The sequence below is a fragment of the Nicotiana tabacum genome, chromosome 1 (genome assembly GCF_000715075.1).
Source record: "Nicotiana tabacum cultivar K326 chromosome 1, ASM71507v2, whole genome shotgun sequence".
NCBI lineage: Eukaryota > Viridiplantae > Streptophyta > Magnoliopsida > Solanales > Solanaceae > Nicotiana > Nicotiana tabacum.
This window is the reverse complement of record NC_134080.1, coordinates 189,047,628-189,068,342: the sequence shown is the minus strand read 5'-3', so window position 1 is coordinate 189,068,342 and position 20,715 is coordinate 189,047,628.

The window sequence follows — 20,715 nt, the reverse complement described above, 5'->3', positions numbered from 1 at the left end:
CTCCTAGACTTAACACATGCCTCCCAATCTGAATCACAATAGGCTATTAGTTTATTGCAGCTTCCAGTTGGCATGAACAAACCATGTCTAGGTGTAGACTTGATGTACTTCATTATTCTTCCAGCAGCTTCCATGTGAGAAGTCATAGGTACATGCATATACTGGCTGAGTACCTGAACAACAAAGGCTATATCTGGCCTTTTCATTGTTAGGTACAGGAGCCTCCCAACTATTCTTTGATAATTTCCCTTCTTTTCAAGTTGCACATCTTCCGAGTCACTGTTTTTTATGGGAATTTAAACCTCGATTTGGGATCGGATTCTGAAACCAATTGCATATCCGGTATCGGGGGTGAATGGGTAATCAGGTTTTGATCCGAACTTCGAGTTTCAACCAAGCGGACCCGGGGTCAGTTTTTGACTTTTGGGGAAAATATTGGGAAACCTATAATTAAGCATTGGAATTGAGTTTTTTAGCATTTATTGATATTATTAAGTTAATTATGACTAGATACAAGCGGATTGGAGGTGGAATTGAGAGGTAAAGCAGTAATTGAGGTTTGATTGTGGCCGTGGAATCTAGGTAAGTGTTGTGGCTAACTTTAGCTTGTGGGATTAGGTATTATTTGCCATATTTGCTACTTATTAGTTGTTGAGTACGACATATAGATGTGGTGACGAGTATCTATACATTTTTGTCGGATCATAGCATGCGAGTGCGTTCTATACTTATGATAGTTGTGTTTCTTTGTAAGTATTATTCCTACTTAAACTAGTTATTGTTCATGTTAACAAGTTTTACTATGTTGTTCCTGGTTTGGCTATTGAGTGAGTATTGGCTCAAGTTGAGATTTCTATTGTGAAATTAAATGATGAAAGAAAGTTGTTTGATTGTGATGTCCTTGCCGGGTTGTTATTGTTTCTGTTGTTGTTATGGTGAGGAAGAGTGATGAAGCATGAAGGATGATGTCGTGCACATTTATATTATTCATATGGTGAGGAAGAGTGATAAAGCACGAAGGGTGATGCCGTGCACATTTATATTATTCATATGGTGAGGAAGAGTGATAAAAACACGAAGGGTGATGTCGTGCACGTTTCTATTATTGATTGCATGGTGAGGATTAAGAGTAAAAGCACGAAGGGTAATGCCGTGCAAATTTCTATTTGTTGTGTTTATTGTTATTATCGGTTCAAAGTGTTTTAGCCATTTAAATTCCTTTACTACTGTGATTCTTTATGTTGGAACCCCCACAGCATGTTGCCCTTTCCCGTTCATTTCTGCTTAACTTTCATTACTGTTATCCTGTTAGTACATTGATTAGCTGCACAAGTTTATGATGTTTGTCGTATCCTAGTTGTATTTCCTTTAAACAAGTATTTGTAGAAACTCTTAGATGTTCGTGAAATTGTGACACCAGATCATTGGGGTAGACTTGTTTTAGAGTTTTGATCTGTTATAAAACTTATGCACTTTATATTTGTTTAGTTGTAGCTATTATTTTCTTTACTGTTTGAGTTAATAATTAATGTGTAGATTTGTATCTATTGGCTTGCCTAGCTTTCAGGAGTAGCCGTCATCACGATCCAGACGGTGGAAAATTCGGGTCGTGACATTTTCAGATGCCTTTCTTGACCAGTACTTACCGTAGGAGATCCGACAGGCCCGAGTTGATCAGTTTTTAGCCCTCAAGCAGGGAAATATGAGTGTTCGGGAGTATAGTCTCCGTTTTGACTCATTGACCAGATATGCACCATCCATAGGTGCTACTATACGGGATAGGATCCACAGGTTTATATATGGGTTGGCCCCAGAGTTGACCGAGGTATGTTCCACCGCTGCATTACAGTATAGTATATCTCCCGAATTCAGGCATTTGCCTAGAATATAGAAAGGGGTAGGCGTCTACAGCAGGGTGCAGAGAGGACTAACTCAGGGCAGCATGAGAGGATAAGATTTGCCAGGTCTCAGGAGCAGTCTCAGGGTAGTTACAGGCCACAGTACTTCGAACGGCCACCTAGACCTCTGCCATATTAGCTATAGGGTTTCAGGTATGACCGTTACACTCAGTTAGGACCAGGTGAGAGCTATCAGGCATTGGGATTACAGCGACAGCAAGGTTCGGGGCAGACATGGCCATTTCTGCTGCGATGTGCCATCTGCGATAGAGGAAACTTGGGCCAATGCCGAGCCGGTTCCGATGCTTGTTATACATGTGGACGTCCAGAGCATATGATGCGAGATTGCCCAAATAGAGATTCTGGAGGTATGGCACAACCAACAAATTTCGCAACAGGATTATCTATATCCGTGCATCCTTCAGGGCGCGGGTCTTAGTCTTCGGCTGGTAAAGGTCGAGGTAGAGGTAGAAGTTCTAGTTTAGGTGGTAACCGGAATCGTAGCTATGTTTTAGCTGGTTGACAGGACCTAGAGTCTTCACCAGACGTTGTGACAGGTATGTTGACCATTTGCTCTCATGATGTTTATCCCTTGATAGACCCAGGATCTACTTTATCGTGTATTACCCCATTTATCGCGAGGAAGTTTGGTATGGTGCCTGAAATACTAAGTGATCCTTTTGCGGTATCTACACCAGTCGGAGAATCAATTATTGCTAGACGGGTTTACCGAGGTTGTACGGTGGCAGTTTGTGGTCGTTAGACCTCTGCCGACCTAGTTGAGCTAGAGATGTTGGATTTTGATGTTATCATGGACATGGACTGGTTAGTAGCTTGTTATGCCACAGTGGATTGTCGAGAAAAGACATCCAGGTTTCATTTTTTGGGTGAGCCAGTCCTTGAATGGGTAGGTAATACAGCGACACCTAGAGGTAGGTTTATTTCTTATCTGAAGGTGAGGAAAATGATCTCAAAGGGTGCATTTATCATATTGTGCGAGTTAAAGATGTAGATGCTGAAATACCTACACTTCAGTCTACTCCAATAGTAAGGGAATACGCGGATGTATTTCCAGATGAACTTCCAGGTATTCCTTCAGAGAGAGATATTGATTTTGGCATCGATGTGCTTCTAGGAACGCAACCAATATCCATTCCTCCGTATATAATGGCACTTGCCGAATTGAAGGAGTTGAAGGAGCAGTTAAAAGATTTGCTGGAGAAAGGTTTCATCTAGCCCAGTATTTCACCTTGGGGTGCACCGGTATTGTTTGTGTGGAAGAAAGACGGCTCGTTAAGGATGTGTATCAATTATAGGCAACTGAACAAGGTAACTATTAAGAATAAGTATCCACTTCCAAGGATAGACGACTTGTTTGATCAGTTGCAGGGAGCTAGATGTTTCTCAAATATAGATTTGAGGTCGGGGTACCACCAGGTTAGAGTTCAGGAGAGAGATATCCCCAAGATAGCTTTCAGGACCCGATATGGCCACTTCGAGTTCCTTGTTATGTCCTTCGGGTTGACGAATGCACCTGCCATATTTATGGACTTGATGAATAGCCTATTCCGGTCATATTTAGATCTGTTCGTGATAGTATTTATGCAAAATCATCTCTCATAACTGAAGTAAAGGAGAGGCAGTACGAGGACCCACAGAGATGAGTTTCTTATTAAACTCAAGAGGTGTATGGGTTGGTTTTCCTCCTGCTAAGCCAAGTTCAGATACCAATTCTAGGGCATATTTTCTTTGACACATTAGAATACCTTCCTGAGACCTTGGGAACTCAATGCCAAGGAAATACTTTAGCTCCCCTAGATCCTTCATTTTGAACTTCTCCTGCAAATCTTTTCTGACCTGCTGGATGAGAAGTAAGTTGCTGCCAGTTACCAACAAATCATCTACATAAACTAGGATGACTACAAGATCAGCTCCTATTCTTTTGGTGAACAGGGAATAATCATAGTGGCTTTGAGCAAAGTCCATGTCTAGAAGTGCCTCTGTTAGCTTAAGATTCTACTGCCTAGGTTCCTGCTTCAATCCATACAAAGACTTATGTAGCTTACACATCTTTTGATTCTCCCCCTAGATTGAAAAGCCATCAGGAACTTGCATGTAGACCTCTTCTAGAAGGTCACCCTGAAGGAATGCATTATGAACATCCATCTGAAAAATGTACCAACTAGATGCAGCAGCTAATGCAACTACAGCCCTCACTGTGACCATCTTGGCCACATGAGAGAATGTTTCTGTATAATCCAGGCCTTCTTGTTAACTGTAGTCTTTGGCTACCAGTCTAGCCTTATATCTTTCCACTTCACCATTAGACTTATACTTAACCTTGAAGACCCTCTTGCACCATATAAGAACTTTCCCTTGAGGAAAATCAACCAAGAACCATGTGTTATTGTCTTGCAATGTTGAAATCTCAGCTTGCATAGCTTCGATCCACTTTGGATAAGCACTTGCTTCTTTGAATGTTCTATGTTTAACAATAACTGAATATGCAGCAAGAGAAGCCCTGTAGTCTGAAGACAGCTGATTGTAAGAGACATGCTGTGGTACAAGATAATGGCAAGTGGTTTTCTTGGACTGGACTACATAATCAGTTAGCCATATGGGAGGTTTAGAAGGCCTAGAAGATCTTATGAGACCTCAGGAGAGACTGAGGGTGCAGAAGGAGGAATAGAAGGGCTTGGAGCAGAATGAGTACCATAGAAAGGACTAGAAGAAGAAGAAGGCACTTGCTGAACACCAAGAGTAGGAAATCTGAGACAGATACAGGTTGGCCAGTACTTTTTTCAACTTGTGCATCTGTGAACTCTACTATAGGAAATAAGGGAGAGGCTCCAAGTTGCATATGCTTAAAAGGAAAAATGTCTTCCTTGAAGACAATATCTCTACTGACAAAGAAGCCTTGGAGTGTAGATCTTAGAGAATATAGCCTTTTTGAGAAGATGAATATCCCATATGGACTGCTGGAATTGCCTTAGGACTGAACTTATCCCCTTTCTGCACTTTTGTGGCATAACATAAGCTACCAAACACTCTGAGATGTTGTATGGAAGGTATCTTCTGAAATAGAGCTTCAAATGGAGACTTGCCTTGAAGAAGTCCAGTAGGCAATCTATTCAGCAGGTACATTGTTGTAGACACATACTCACCCCAAAATCTCAGAGGTATAAAGGCCTGAAATCTGAGAGCTCTAGCCATATCTAATATAGGCATATGCCTTCTCTCCACCACCCCATTTTGTTGGGGGTGTATAAACATAAGAACTTTGATAAAGAATTCCCAGACTTTGCAATAGAGAATGGACTTGATCATTCACAAATTCAGTCCCATTATCAGTTCTAAGGCACTTGACTGTAGTTTTAAACTGATTTGACACCATTGTAAGAAAGTTCTTCAAAACTACAACAGTATTTGCCTTAGCAGTTAGAAGAAAAATCCAGATATATTTAGAGAAATCATCCGCCAAGGTTAAAAAATATCTCTTGTTGTCATGAGTTGATAGTCTATATGGACCCCAAACATCTGCATGAACAAGATCAAAAATAGAAGTAGAACAAATAGTTCTAAGAGGAAAAGAGAGCCTTGATTGCTTTGAAATAGGGCATAAAGTACAATGTTGATTATCAGTTAGATGCAACTCATAAAGATTTTGTAGTTTCTGTAGTACCTTTAGAGGAGCATATCCTAGCCTCCTATGCCACAAAGAGAAATCATTACATGGACTTGTATTATTTAGGCTAACATTTTTATTTGTGCTAACAATGGTATTTACACTTGGGGATATATGATGTTTAGGAGTTTGTCTGTCTGCAGCCTTGAGGATGTAGATTCCAAGTTCTTCTCTACCAATCTCCAGTACCTTCCCACTGAAGAGTTCCTGAAAGACACAAAAGTCAAGAAAGAGTGTCACCAAACACATTAACTCTTTTGTGATTTTAGACATTGAGAGTAAGTTATACTTGAAATCTAAAATGTGAAGTATATTCTGAATTTTCTTATTTCTGAAGATAGAACAGATTCCACTGTGTGTAATAGAAGCTTGTTCACTAGTAGGCAATTGGACTTTATTTTTATCGTTATCTGATACTTCCTCATAGGAGTCCAATAGATTTAAACTATGCACCATGTGATTAGATGCTCATGTGTCTACTATCCAATTATGATCCACCAAAGTAGACATAAAAGCATGTAGTATACCTGTCGTCCCTGTAGTAGCTGAGTTAGCAATAGGTTCAGTATCTTTGCCCTTGTTTAGAATCTGCAGGATTTGCTGGTATTACTCTGGAGTAAAGTACTGAGCTGGAGCAGCACAGTTCAGTTGGTTCCCTTGTGTTTCTGAGGGCAGATTCCCGTAGTTGTTCTCAATATGATTCATATTGTTGTTTATATTGTTTTCTTGAGCATTAAAACCTCCTCCACTTCTCTTGTTCTTGAAATCACTAGGATATTCATGAAGCTTGAAACAATTTTTCTTTGTGTGACCTTTACACTTACAATAGTCATACTGAATTTGTTGATTTGTTGAAGAAATTCTTGGGTTTGTAACCTCCAGAGTAGCCAGTGTTGATATAACCTCCAGAATTGTTAGATCCTCCATTGTGACCACTATTCTGAGCTCTATTACTCATCATAGCAGCAACTTCATTGTTATCATTAGAACCATACACATTTTTTCCAGTAATCCTTTGGCTTTCTATATTGATTATCATGGCATAGGCTTGGTTTAGGTTAGGTAATGGTCGAGTCATTAGCAACTAATTTTTGGCATTCTCATAGGAGTCATTGAGACCTGTGAGAAACTGATAAAGCTTTTGAAGCTGATAGTGTTTTACGTGCTTCTTTGACTCAGGACAACCACATAAAGGTGGAGGAATGAGTGTTTCATACTCATCCCAGAGTTCCCTTAGTCGAGAGAAATACACAGACATAGAGGATACTCTTTGTATTAAGGTAGCAATTTCCTTATGTAGATAAGCTGCTCTAGATGCATTTACTTTGTCAAATCGTTCCCTTAGGTCTTCCCAAACAGTGTAGGCATCAGAGGCATAGATGACAATACTAATCAAGTTTGGTGCCACAGTATTCATAATCCATATTAACACTATTGCATTGCACCTATCCCATAGCTCATGAAGACTAACATCATAGCTACTTTTTGCAGGTGCCTAAGACAAAGCCTAATTTGTTTTAACCATGCAACACGATTTTTAAAGATCTACTCCAAATAGAGTAGTTTTCATAACCTTGTAGCTGAATAGAGATGAGAACATAACCTTGTGTATCGAATGGGTGAATGTACGGAGGATGATGATAATCGACTCAACTGATTGTACAAAGGTCTAGGCGTTGAACTGATTATCAGTAACTTCTTCATTGATCGTAATTGTTGCAAAAATCGAAGGAAAAACTCTGAGAATTCTGAAATTGCAGAGAAGTGAAGCTATTGACAGTCAATCGAGGCTCAATCGAAAAAATCTCCAAACCCTGGCTTGCCAGGAGTGAGATTCAGATTGAGAATTGGCTCAATTGATCAATTTGACTTAGGTAATACAGAAGAGTCTTAAGAAATCCGTCACAGCTGAGCTCTAACACTCGTTTAATCGGGCTCTGATACCATGTCACGAAGCTTCAGCTATGGCGGTGAGAGGACATGAAATGAGAGGAAGAAGAAGAAAGCAGTTACTGCTTAGAACATAAATTATCACTGTTGTATTGATCTGAATATGTAAGTTACTATTTATACAAGTATCGGTTATAACTAACTCAACTGCTAACTATAGTATAGTATAATACTAACTACTCTACTAACTGTACTCTAGTTAACTAGGCGGGCCTATATCTCTCAACACTACTTGTATAGTCTCATGCGCAAACCCGTCTTACTGTTTACATAAAATTCTACATAATTTAGGAAAAAGTCGACTCATTTTGAGAAAAAAGAGGTATACGCAATTCACGAAAAAATTGACTCGTTTTGAGAAAAAAGAGGTATACGTAATTTACGAAAATATCGACTCGTTTTGAGACAAAAGAAGTGGCTGTCACCATATGTTGAATCAGTTTCACAAATGTTAAGAATTTGATATTTTTATGCCCATCTGGATGAATGTGCTCTTCATGTTGCATGTCTTACTTGGCAATTGCCAAATACTGATAAGGAAACAAATTAAGTTGTCTTCTTGCCTGAGTAAAGTGTTGATCTTTAATTTTTGTTCTAATTATTAACGTAACTTTTTTCTTGGATAGCAAAATGAGGTAATTGGTCATTCACCTTACATCATCATTCTAAATATTTTGAAATGAATGATTTCTAATTACTAATATGAAATCACCCATTGAAACAAACAAATACCAAACTATGAATCTTTTTGGTTTTCATTAGTAAATAACCAAATATGAATATACGATAAGTATTATAAAATAATAAAAGAAGAAGAGTATTGCAGAGCAAAGTAGAGAGAGAATTCTTATTGATATGATATGATTTACATTGGAATAGAACCCTCTATTTATAGGGAGATGGTGACTTAACCACCAAGTAATAAACTATAGAAATCTCTCTAAATATAGACACTCACCATAAATAAAATTCTATTTATAACACTCCCCCTTAAATGTCTGTTCAACAGATAATGTGTCTCGTTAAAACCTTAACTAAATAAAACCTAGTGGGAAAAAATCTAATAAAGGAAAAAGAGTACACATATCTAACAATATGCCTTTTGGTTGCCTCGTTAAAACCCTTGCAAGGAAAACCCAGTGGGACAAAATCTTGTAATAGAAAAAGAGTGCAACACGCATTAACTCCCCCTGATGGGAGCATCAATTCACATCTTTAAGCATTTGCATTCCAATCTTGTGCACCATCTTCAAAAGATCTTTAGTAGAAGCTAAGATGTATTGTCTTCATATGATCTTGTTGGAATCGTCAGTTCAATATCTTCACATAGAGGTGAAAACTCTTGCTATCATATTATCATGCTTATAGTTATAGCAAGATACATTTGTGCACAAATTGCACTGAGGAAGTGGTACCTCAAGATCAAGAATTGTAGATACTTCAAGCAACTTAAATCCTTCATGGATTGTCATATAAGTTAAGTCATATAAGTCATATAATAGACTTTAGATGCATATCAAGTTTTTATGTCATGCTAGACATATAAGATATCGAAAACTGATTGCACATACCATTGACTTTATACTTTCAAGTGTTTGAACAACATAGACAAAATTATATATCTTTCATGCGAAACCAATTCTATTCGAATTGTGTCTCTTCCATTTGGCCAATATTTTTGTGTCTGCAAGCGACAGACTTAAGATCCTCATCTATATTTGGCGCTATCATAGATGTCGTCGACGAACATTTTATATCGATTCCAACATTTTTCCATAAAGACAATAACATAGAGATCTCTTCATTCATATATTCAGGTACCTGAATCTTTCATGAGATTTTATGAAGTGTTATGTCATGTGATCTTCTAGATCACTTGCCTCCTTTATTATGATCATTTTGATCATTTGCTCATCTTCTTTATCAAGAAGTTTATTTGAAACCGATTTGTCTATATGGTTTAAGCGTACCAATAGACTTTGTCCTTCTAGGACTTAATAGGAGCATTTGCAATGAGAATATAGTTACTTTTTTTGGACTAGCAAATGTGTCAGCATGCTTTGCAATATATTGCAAATGAATTATCCTTTTATAAACTTCAAGTTCATATTAATTTATTCGAGGATCTAGATATACACATGATAATTCAATCCACGTAACTTTTTCTCAACTATTTAACTATTTATCATGTCTCCCCCTCATGTTAGAAAAACTAACTTATTTCCTCAACTTTGAGAACCCATCTTTGTGCGTTATGGTGTTAATCAAAATATATCCCCCACATCAATAATAATAAGATGAAATTATTTGGTTCCTGACCCTGAACCACTTGTAAGGGAGAATATAATATACTTTCGTATATAACTTATATCAAACTGATATAGATAACTTTGTTCTCATAAGGAATAGTTTAGCTATTAAGTGGAGGCACTCAATAAATTATTTTGCTAAACCAACTGTGATGTAAACTAACTTATCAAGATGAACTTCTTGAATAGAAAATCTAAAAATTATGCTCGAAATTAAACTATTGAGTAAGTTACCTCGCAAAACACCATGATGCGAGTTAATAATAATTGCACATGTAACCATCTCATAGATGCATCTTATGTGGTATACATGGTAGGTAAATGTGCCCATATTCACCTTTGATATTTCCAGCATTCATGGGATTCAATCCCAATTTTAGTTGGTCTATTAATTAATAAGAACAAGCAATGTAAGAGAATTCGTAAAGAACTTTCTAGTTCTTTAATATTTACCCATGTGAATTCTCTATTATTTTTGCATATCATACTTAAATTGATATGGTTAAACCAATTATGCCAACTGAATAAATTATCAATATTGATAAACTTCAGGTTTACACCACAACACGTGCAATTATCAATAAACTTCAAGTTTATTATGATATGGGTTTTTATATCAATAAACTTATACTTTATTGTTGTATTCTTTTGTTTGTGTGATATAAACTGGAGAATAAAGCGGGTAGCTTTTCACATACATATTACCCTGCTACAAGTTGTGGTAATAGAAGATATTAAACTTTTCCTTTATTTATAGGCTCAGTATGACCAACCGCTTTCGCGAATACTTTAGAAACTAAATAAGTTTCTTTGAGACTTACTACAACACAATATCTTATTGATAATCAATTTTATTTCTCCAAAATAGTGGTAATTGGCTCTTCCAGAGCTCTCAATTAATTTTGTACTAACACATATTCATCAACATCCATACAGTCATATATCTCTTTCAAGGAGAAAGTTATACCATTATGGTCATGGTCAAAATTATATGCAAGATATGTTTCTTGCATTATTGTTGTCCTTTAATAATCACATTACCAAAATATTTTGGTGTACAATAGGTACGTGACCAATGATCATTCATGCCATAATAATGACATTATTTTCTTATATCATCTCAAACCTCCTTCTAGAGGTGAGTGTGGTATACTACCACTAGCGCGTTCATATTCTTTGAAGAATGAATATGTATTCATAAATCAGATGTTGTCACATTCACATCATGAATGGACCATAATCATCTATATGTGCTTTATAAAATCTCATGTCAAATCAATGAAAAATATTACTTTCACAAAGTGAAAGATTATTTTGAGAATCCTTATTATTCCCATTATCACAATGATGCCGATTATAATTTCGTCTATTGCCACATCCACATCCATTGATACCTTCATGGTAATAATTTTGTCTTCTTTCAGACTTATCACATACTGCTATCACATTCTCTTAAGGGAATGAGAATGGAGCAAATTCAATTGGACGGGTTTTAATTCTTTGCCCACAATCATAGATGAATTTGATCATGACAAGGCATAGAAACTTTACCACTTTGGGTGGTTATAATTTCTTTCAAACTCAGTTACAATCAAAATTTATCGTCTTTGTTTGTATTTAAAATCAAATTATAGAATGTCAAGAATTTGAAAGAGAAAAGTAAAATACTTACCTTAAATCCGGAATTTAATCATGAAGGAAGTTCATGGAACAATTAACAATCATTATGCTCAATCCCAAAGCTTCTACTCAATTGGTTAGAGTCTCGTGCTAATAACGTGTTATAAAATAATAAAAGAAGAAGAGTATTGCAGAGCAAAGTAGAGAGAGAGGGAATTCTTATTGATACGGGATGATTTACATTGGAAAAGAACCCTCTATTTATAGGGAGAGGGTGACTTAGCCACCAAATAATAAACCCTAGAATCTCTCTAAATATAGACATTCACCATAAATAAAATTCTATTTATAACAATAAGAATGATAAATGCAGAACGGATCTAACCATTAACAACAAACAAACACCTTTATGTATTAATCAAAAGTATAAGATGGAGTGGGTTTTTTTTTTTTAATCTAGTTCTTGCCGGGTCGATCTCGACTTGAATATATAGGTTCGATAGAATGTCGAGCTTTGGCCCAAACCAAAAATATGTCTTAATTTTTTTTATTAATATGTATTCTAAATTCTAAATGTAATTACTAGTACTTGAAGTTGTTGTCCTAAAATTCAGAATACATAAAATTAAAATCCTGTATTTGGATGTAATTGTGCCTGAATTAAATAACCTAAGAGAAAATTTGGACTTTGTGTGTTATTCTTTTTCTAAAGTAGTATCTGGACTTAGTTGATGCTTAGAGAAGAAGGTTCGATGCCTAAAAAAGATATTTTAAGAGAGAGAAATGTACCTAGACCGGGTCTAAAAATAATAGTATTTGAATAATTTGACTTGTTTTTTAAGAAGAAAAAAGAAAGAAGTGGGTGTCACCACTTGTTGACTCAGTTTCACATATAATAAAAGATTAAATAAATTCTGTTGGCATTATGCTACATGCCCCACTTGGCACTTTCCAATTGTAAAATATTGAAAGCAAACTAATAGCCTGTTTGGCCAAACTTCTAAAATTAACTTACTTTGAAAAGTGATTTTCTCAAAAGTACTTTTAAAAAAGTGTTTTTGGTGAGAAGTAGTTTGTGTTTGACTAATTAATTAAAAAAACACTTTTGAGCAGTAATTAGTGTTTGGCCAAGCTTTTGAAAACTGTTTCTAAGTGTATTTTTTTCAAAAGTGTTTCTCAGAAAAGTGCTTTTGGAGAGAAGCTATTTTCTACTGCTTCTTCTCCTGAAAAGTACTTTTTTTCCTTCCAAAAACTTGGTCAAACACCTTAATTTTTGACCAAGAGTACCTTTGTCTAAAAAAAACACTTTTGACCCAAAAAAAACTTGGCTAAAGAGGCTGCTATAAGTAAGTTTTCTTGCTCTCCTAAAGTTCAAAGTAACGTGGGGTGTTCGGTATATTTATTTATTATATAAAATTTGGCATAACCTACGATTATAAATTATGAATTGTCAACAATGGTCTAAGAGGTAGTACTGAGTTAAACTACTAAATATTGGCATGGAAGTCAGCCGTTTGGTTGGAGGATTTCCTTTCCAAATTAGGTTAGAATAGTTTTAAAGGAAAATTTTATTCATCAATCTTAAGATAGACATGCCTTATTTTATTATTGTCAAACTAGTTTTTTAAATACTACACCTGAATAAAGTCAAATGACATTATGCTAAAAGAACTCTTGACAAAACTAGAAGGTTTATTTATTTATACATAAAATATTCGCTTGACAAAAATTTGTGGGTTCAATGCTAACTCCTGCCACATTTTTTTTCCACTTCTTTTTTGTTATCGATAGGGAGTAATAAAAGAATAAAACTCTCAATTTTTGAAAATAGGCATGAACATAACACCAAACTAAGGCAGTATTGTAGAGTAATTGAGGGAGTTAAAATGGAGCAAGCCTGTCTTAGTTTGAGATCGGATCTTGTTTTATGAAAAAAGAAGGCCAAATACATAGACAACCTCTCAGAGTCCATATTTTTTTACTTAGACATATTTATCCAAAAAGTTTACCGATTGAACACTCGAAGATAGTTAAAAGTGTATAACTAAAGACCAAAATGATAATCTCTGAGAAAATGAAGTGTGTGATTTTCACACACCGACCAATGAATTAATAATTGACACGTGGAAAATAACTTTTTTTAAAAAAACCCTATTTTCAATTTAATTTAACTCGAGAAGACTCCTCTTCCACTTCGAAGGGAAATTCCCTCCCATTATAAGGGTTGATAAACCGGTAGTGATATACAAACCAAACTGGAAAAATCGCATCAAACCAAAAAGTTAAATTAAATCAATTAAAAAATTCGACTAGATTTAGATTGATTTAGTTTGATATTAATTAAAAAAAACGAAATCGACATATAAATATATGGTTTTTATATATACATTTAAGATTTTATATATAATTTTCTTTAAAAAATATCTAGAAATATTTGGGATTCTCTTGCGGGATATAATATTTAATAGAATATGAAATGCTCTATATTTATTAACCTTAAATAATGAATTGTGTGATCACTTTCTTATCAACTGTTACTAAAATGCGTCAATCTCTTTGTTCTTCTATATTCATATCATATTTTAAGATCTATTAAATTCTTATATCGTTTTCAAATGTGAAGTGATTATTATTATTATTATTATTATTATTATTATTATTATTATTATTATTATTATTATTATTATTATTATTATTATTATTATTATTATTATTATTTAGGTATCATATTGATTTTTATGTTTAATTACTAAATTTAGTTAACCTTAAAAGTGTATATCAACAAAAAATTATTGTCAAACGACAGTATGTGTTACTAAGAAAACTCTCCCATAAGAATATTTTAATAGATAATATGTCTGTCAATTTTTTTTATATTTTTACTAAACATATATTTACTTATAAAAAATTAACAAAGCAAGATTGAAATAATATTCAAGTAACAAAAAATCCGACAAAACCGAATCAATCCAAATTGATATAATTGATTTGGTTTAGTTTTGATAAAAATCGAACCAACCTGATCCATGTACACCCCTGAATACAAGTATGTGAGCATCAAATTTCTTTGTTGTTGGCCGGTTCCTAATTATTCTCTTCGAGTGTTAGAGACTTCTTTACATGCCAAAAGCTATTGATGTCTAACGATATAATATATGCATATAACATATCAACATCGCTTTGATATTCCAAAACCCTTTTGCGCAAATGACCTATTTGTTCAATTCGCCATGCTTGTACTTCATTTGGAACTCCTTTATAACCTTAGTCTATATGGAATTATTAACAGCAAGAGAGTTGAACCTCCTCAACTATTAGCTACTTCCCGATTTACACCTTAAATTATTCTACTTAGCATTTTTTTTAGCATTTTCTTACTTCAACTTGATGGTAGGCTAGGAATTCTCACGTTTTCTGCACTCTAATTACTGTACTTTAGTTGTGTTTGAGCATAACCGAAAGTACTTTGTACTTTTGGCGCGTGTTATACTGTGTAGGATGTGATTCCAAGTTGAGTAGCGGTTCCGGAGCTAAAATGGATGAAATAGAGATTCGAAGTCTGAGTAGAAGTTCATTCAATTAAATCGAGATTGTGTTCGGGGTTCGAGGACCAAGTATGGATGTCAAAAAGTGGAGAAAGAGCTGAAATGCAGCAAATACACTACCGTGCCGCATGGGGCGTCGTCAGGGGGCGACACGGCAGTGGAAATGTTCAAAAGAGGGAATTTGGCGAGGCCTTCAATAATCCCATATACGCGAGACGCAGGGCAGCGCGCCTATGTAAAAGTTCGCCTAGTTTTCCCAATTCAGCTTAGAGAGTGTGTTAGTCCAGTTTCGCCCATACTCGATATAAATATACTATAAATACGATTTTTGAAGGGGGTTTGACCTAGAAACGATTATGAGAGTTTTGGAGGGGTTGCTCTGATGGTAAGCAACCTCCACTTCCAACCAAGAGGTTGTGAGTTCGAGTCTCCCCAAGAGCAAGGTGGGAAGTTTTTGGCGGGAAGGATGACGGGGTCTATTTGGAATCAGCCTCTCTACCCCAAGGTAGAGGTAAGGTCTGCGTACATACTACCCTCCCCAGACCCTACTAAGTGGGATTATACTGGGTTGTTGTTGTTGTTGTTGTTGGAGAGCGGCTAAGGCATGGAAACACAAGAATTCATCAATTTTCTCACGAATGATCGATCCAATACGCGAGTTTGTATAGTGAAAGTTAGTTTGGATGATTTTTATATTTCTTAACCATTATGTGACGACTTCCTCCGTTGCTATGGAATAGTTACCTTAGAGTTTAACATGATTTAGTGACTTGGATGTTATTCATGAATTTTATTATTATTTAATTACTTGAATTTATTGGAGGAGCTTTAACTCTAGTTGTGATTTTATTCGTTATTTTGTTTAATTGAAAGAGAAACATAATATTGAATATTGTTACAACACATCCTTAATTTTAATTGGTAGTTCTTTAAATAATCAAAAGAACTTTGTGATCTACTATTTAAAGTAAGATTGAAAAATATTTGCGAGAAGTTTCTCTTAGATTATTTCTACTAACAAATTCTTGTATATTTTCACCACGCTTCACATTAGTTTATTTGAAAGGTTTAGGTATAATCGAAAGAGAAATCTGATCAGAAGAATAAGCTAATAACCTATTGATTTCATGAGAATTAATAGCACACTAAGAGTGAATTTTAACAATATCAATTCAAGGTAGTAGTCTTGACCAATCATGTCATGCCCCTCAATTCTCATATGGATAATAACCCAAGTTTGGTCTAGTCTCTAGTTCATATGATCAATTTTAACTTGCTTTTAATTTAGTTTGTAAATTGTAGTTAGTAATTATTTCAAATCAAACTGTTGATCATTATGGATAATGTTTAAATCAGAAATTACTTGAACATTATGCAATCCAATTCATTTACTTGAACATTATGTAATCCAATCCATGTAGAAACGATAAATAGTCTATAATATCTTTTGACTAGCAAGCTTAATTTTTATACATCATTTTTGCGCTTGTCGCAACTCTCTACATTTTGTTCAAAAACTTCTACCCTTAAGTTAGTCTGTTAAATCCAATAGAAACCTTTCGAAGTGATTGAAAAACAGATCAAGGGGTCCGCTCCTTATGTAATATCCCATATAAATGCAATGAATAGGGGGAAAACAAAACAACAAAAAAAAAACAAAAAAAAAAAAACAAAGGTAGACAACAGCTAATGGGGCAGAAAAATCTAAAAACCCATCCAAGCTCAACTGGAAACTTCCCTTTTGGAATGGAGGCTAGTTCTTTTCGTTATTACAGCTAGGGGTGTTCAAACCGAACCGGAAAATCGAACCAAACCGAAAAATCAAATCAAACCGATTAAAAAACTCGATTAGGTTTGGTTTGACTTGATTTGGTATGGAGTAAAAAAACCCGAACCAAACCGACATATAAATATATAAATGTTATTTATATTTTTAAGACTTTATAGTAAATTTTCTTTAAAAAATATAGAAATATTTGGGATCCTCTCATGTATTAACCTTGAAAGTATAAATTAACGAAAAATTATTGTTAGACGACTAAGAAAATAACTATTATGTGTTGCTAAAAAAATTCTCCCATTAGAATACTTTAATAGATCATATGTTTGTCGATTTTTTCCATATTTACTAAATATATATTCATTTATTAAAGCTTTATCTATAATTTTAACAAAGTAAGATTGAAATAATATTCATGTAACAAAAAGATCCGAAAACCCGAAAAACCCGACAAAACCGAACCAATCCAAACCGATATAGTTGGTTTGGTTTAATTTTGATAAAAATCGAACCAACCTGGTCCATGTACGCCCCTAAATACAGCCTCGCACTCTTATCCATGGTTTTGTGCTCGAAACAAATACAGTAATTAGTGTAAGAAATTGGTTGCAGTAGCATCTAAAAATTTTAATAGTAGATTTTTTAATTTGATTTTTCCTTCAAAGATACTAAAGTTTGTAGAAAAAAGAAAAAAAGTTACAAAATTTTTATGAAGAAAATTTAAAAAGACTGTCTATTTTTTAACAGTAAAAATATTTTAGAACTTTAAATTAAACTATTAAAATCTGTTAGGACCCGGTGGCACTAAACACTACTGCACAGCGGAATAAAATAAATGATCAACGAAACCAAAAATAAATGACACAATATTTAACGTGGTTCACCTAAAACGTTTAGGCTACGTCCACAAATCCGACACCAACTTCCACTAAAACATTTAGCAGGCATACAAAGAGAGACTTCTCCAATAATTTGGAGGTACAACAATTCTTGAGCTCTACCCAAAATAGTGGCGCACACAAAAGTGTTTTCCGAAAAATACCCGACTAGTATTCTACTCACTATTTTGTCACTCCCCTGTTAGGAAACATTCCTAAAGGAACTATATCTCTCTCCCTCTCAAACTCTTTCTTCTTGAGTTTTTTTTTGGTGTGTTATATAATGAAATGGAAGGGGGTATTTATAGTTTTGAGATAGGGACCAAAAGTGCAAATCTCACCTACCAAGAAGGATCAATTTGCAATACTACCATCTCACCTACCAAGAAGGATCAATTTGCAATATTCCCATCTCACCTACCACTCATTGCATCATTGCTTATCTCACTAAGGAGAGTTGCATCATTGCTTACCTCTCCCATACATCACCATAATTGTTGGAAAAACTAACAATTCTCCCCCTTCCAACTATATGGTGGATCCACTATCCCTGCAGCTTCTCTACAGAACTCAAACTTCCCTTTCGGTAAAGTCTTGGTCAACATGTCCGATCCATTTTCGTCTGTATGGATCTTTTCAAGCCGCAACATCCTCTTCTCCAACACATCCCTGATCCAATTATATCTCACATCAATATGTTTGGATCTGGAATGGAATGAGGCATTCTTCGCAAGGTGGATAGCACTTTGACTATCACAAAATAACTGATAACCGTCTTGCGAAAATCCAAGTTCAGTTAAGAACTTCTTCATCCATATCAATTCTTTGCAAGCCTCCGTTGCTGCGATGAATTCAGCTTCAGTAGTTCATAATGCAACACATTTTTGCAACTTTGATTGTCATGACACAGCTCCCCCTGAAAAGTTAATCAAGTATCCTGAAGTTGATTTTCTAGAATCAACATCTCCGGCCATATCTGCATCAGTATAGCCAACCAACACAGGGTTGTCTTCTCCAAAACATAAGCATAGTTTGGAGGTTCCTCGAAGATACCTGAGAATCCACTTAACAGCATCCCAATGTTCTTTTCCTGGATTAGAAAGAAATCTACTTACCACTCCTATAGCGTGAGCGATATCTGGCCGTGTACAAACCATGGCATACATCAAACTTCCTACTGCTGAAGCATATGGAATCCGCTCCATCTTTCTTCTCTCATCATCTGTTGACGGGCTTTGCTTGGTGCTTAATCTAAAGTAGTTAGCAAGAGGACAGCTAACTGCTTTAGTTTTCTCCATGTTGAACCGTTGAAGTACCTTCTCGATGTACTTCTCCTGAGACAACCATAACTTCTTGGCTTCTCGGTCTCGCATAATCCTCATCCCAAGGATCTGTTTTGCTGGCCCCAAGTCTTTCATGGCGAAGAACTTGCTTAGCTGTTCTTTTAAGCTATTAATTCTGGAAACATTCCGGCCAACAATCAACATATCATCCACATAGAGCAATAGGATGATGAAATCATCGTCAGAAAACTTCTGAGCGAACACACAATGGTCTGAAGTTGTCTTCTTGTAGCCGTGTTGCCCCATCACCGACTCGAACTTCTTGTACCACTGCCTTGGTGCCTGTTTTAAGCCATAGAGGCTTTTCCTCAATCTACAAACGCAGTCCTCTTTCCCCTTTTGCTGGAAACCGTCTGGTTGCTCCATGTATATCTCCTCTTCCAAATCACCATGTAGGAAGGCGGTTTTTACATCCATCTGCTCAACCTCCAGGTTGAGGCTTGCTGCTAATCCCAGCACCGTGCGTATTGAGGTCATTTTCACAACTGGTGAGAATATTTCATCAAAGTCAATGCCTTTCCTTTGATTGAAACCTTTGACGACCAATCTTGCTTTGAATCTCGGAAGGGAATCGTGTTCATCATGCTTCATCTTGAACACCCACTTATTCTTTAAAGCTCTCTTGCCTTTCGGCAACTTCACCAACTCAAACGTCTTGTTCTCATGCAAGGATTTCATCTCGTCTTGCATGGCTTCTATCTACTTCTCCTTATGTTCATCATCAATAGCTTCTTCAAAGCTGTCGGGTTCTCCCCTGTCAGTGAGTAACACATACTCATGTGGAGAATATCTGGTAGACTGTTGCACAACTCTTCCAGATCTTGTGTGATAAGGAGGGTTATTGAGGATTGGTGGTTGAGGTTGATCCTCCTCGTCTGCATCATCATCACCATTGTCCTCGTTACCTTCAGTATCTGCTGGTTCATCTTTATTAGGAAGATCAGAGGCTTCAGGTTGATTATCCTGAACATCATCTCCAACTTGTCTCGGCACCACTGTTGGAGGCAACTCAAACTCAGCAGAATCATCAGTGGACTTCTCTACTTTGTCAATGTCTTCAATTGTTTGGTCCTCAACGAACACGACATCTCGACTCTTGACGAGCTTCTTCTGCACCGGATCATAGAACTTATAGCCAAGCATGTCTTGACCATAGTCGATGAATACACACTCCCTTGTCTTGACATCAAGTTTGCTCCTTTCATCTTTCGGAACATGGACATAGGCTTTGCAGCCAAATACCCGTAATTGATCATAAGAGATATCTCTTCCTGACCAAATCTTTTCTGGAGCCTCGTACTGAAGAGGGACACAGGGTGAATGGTTCAGCACATAGGCTGCTGTAACTAGAGCTTCACCCCAGAAAGCCTTTGGTAACTTTGAATGAGAGAGTAAACATCTGGTTCTCTCGATCAAAGTTTTGTTCATCCTCTCAGCCAAGCCATTCAACTGGGGAGTTTTAGGAGGTGTGAACTAATGTCGAATACCATGATCTTTACAGTAAGCATCAAATTGACCCTGGTATTCACCGCCATTGTCTGTCCGGATGCACTTCAACTTCTTACCAGTCTCTCTTTCCACCAAGGTCAGAAACTGTTTGAAAACTTGAAACACTTTGTCACACCCCAACATTGGGAGGTATGGCTGGCACCCGATGCCCGAAGGCCCGAGCGAACCAACCATGAGATATGATCTGAAATATAATAA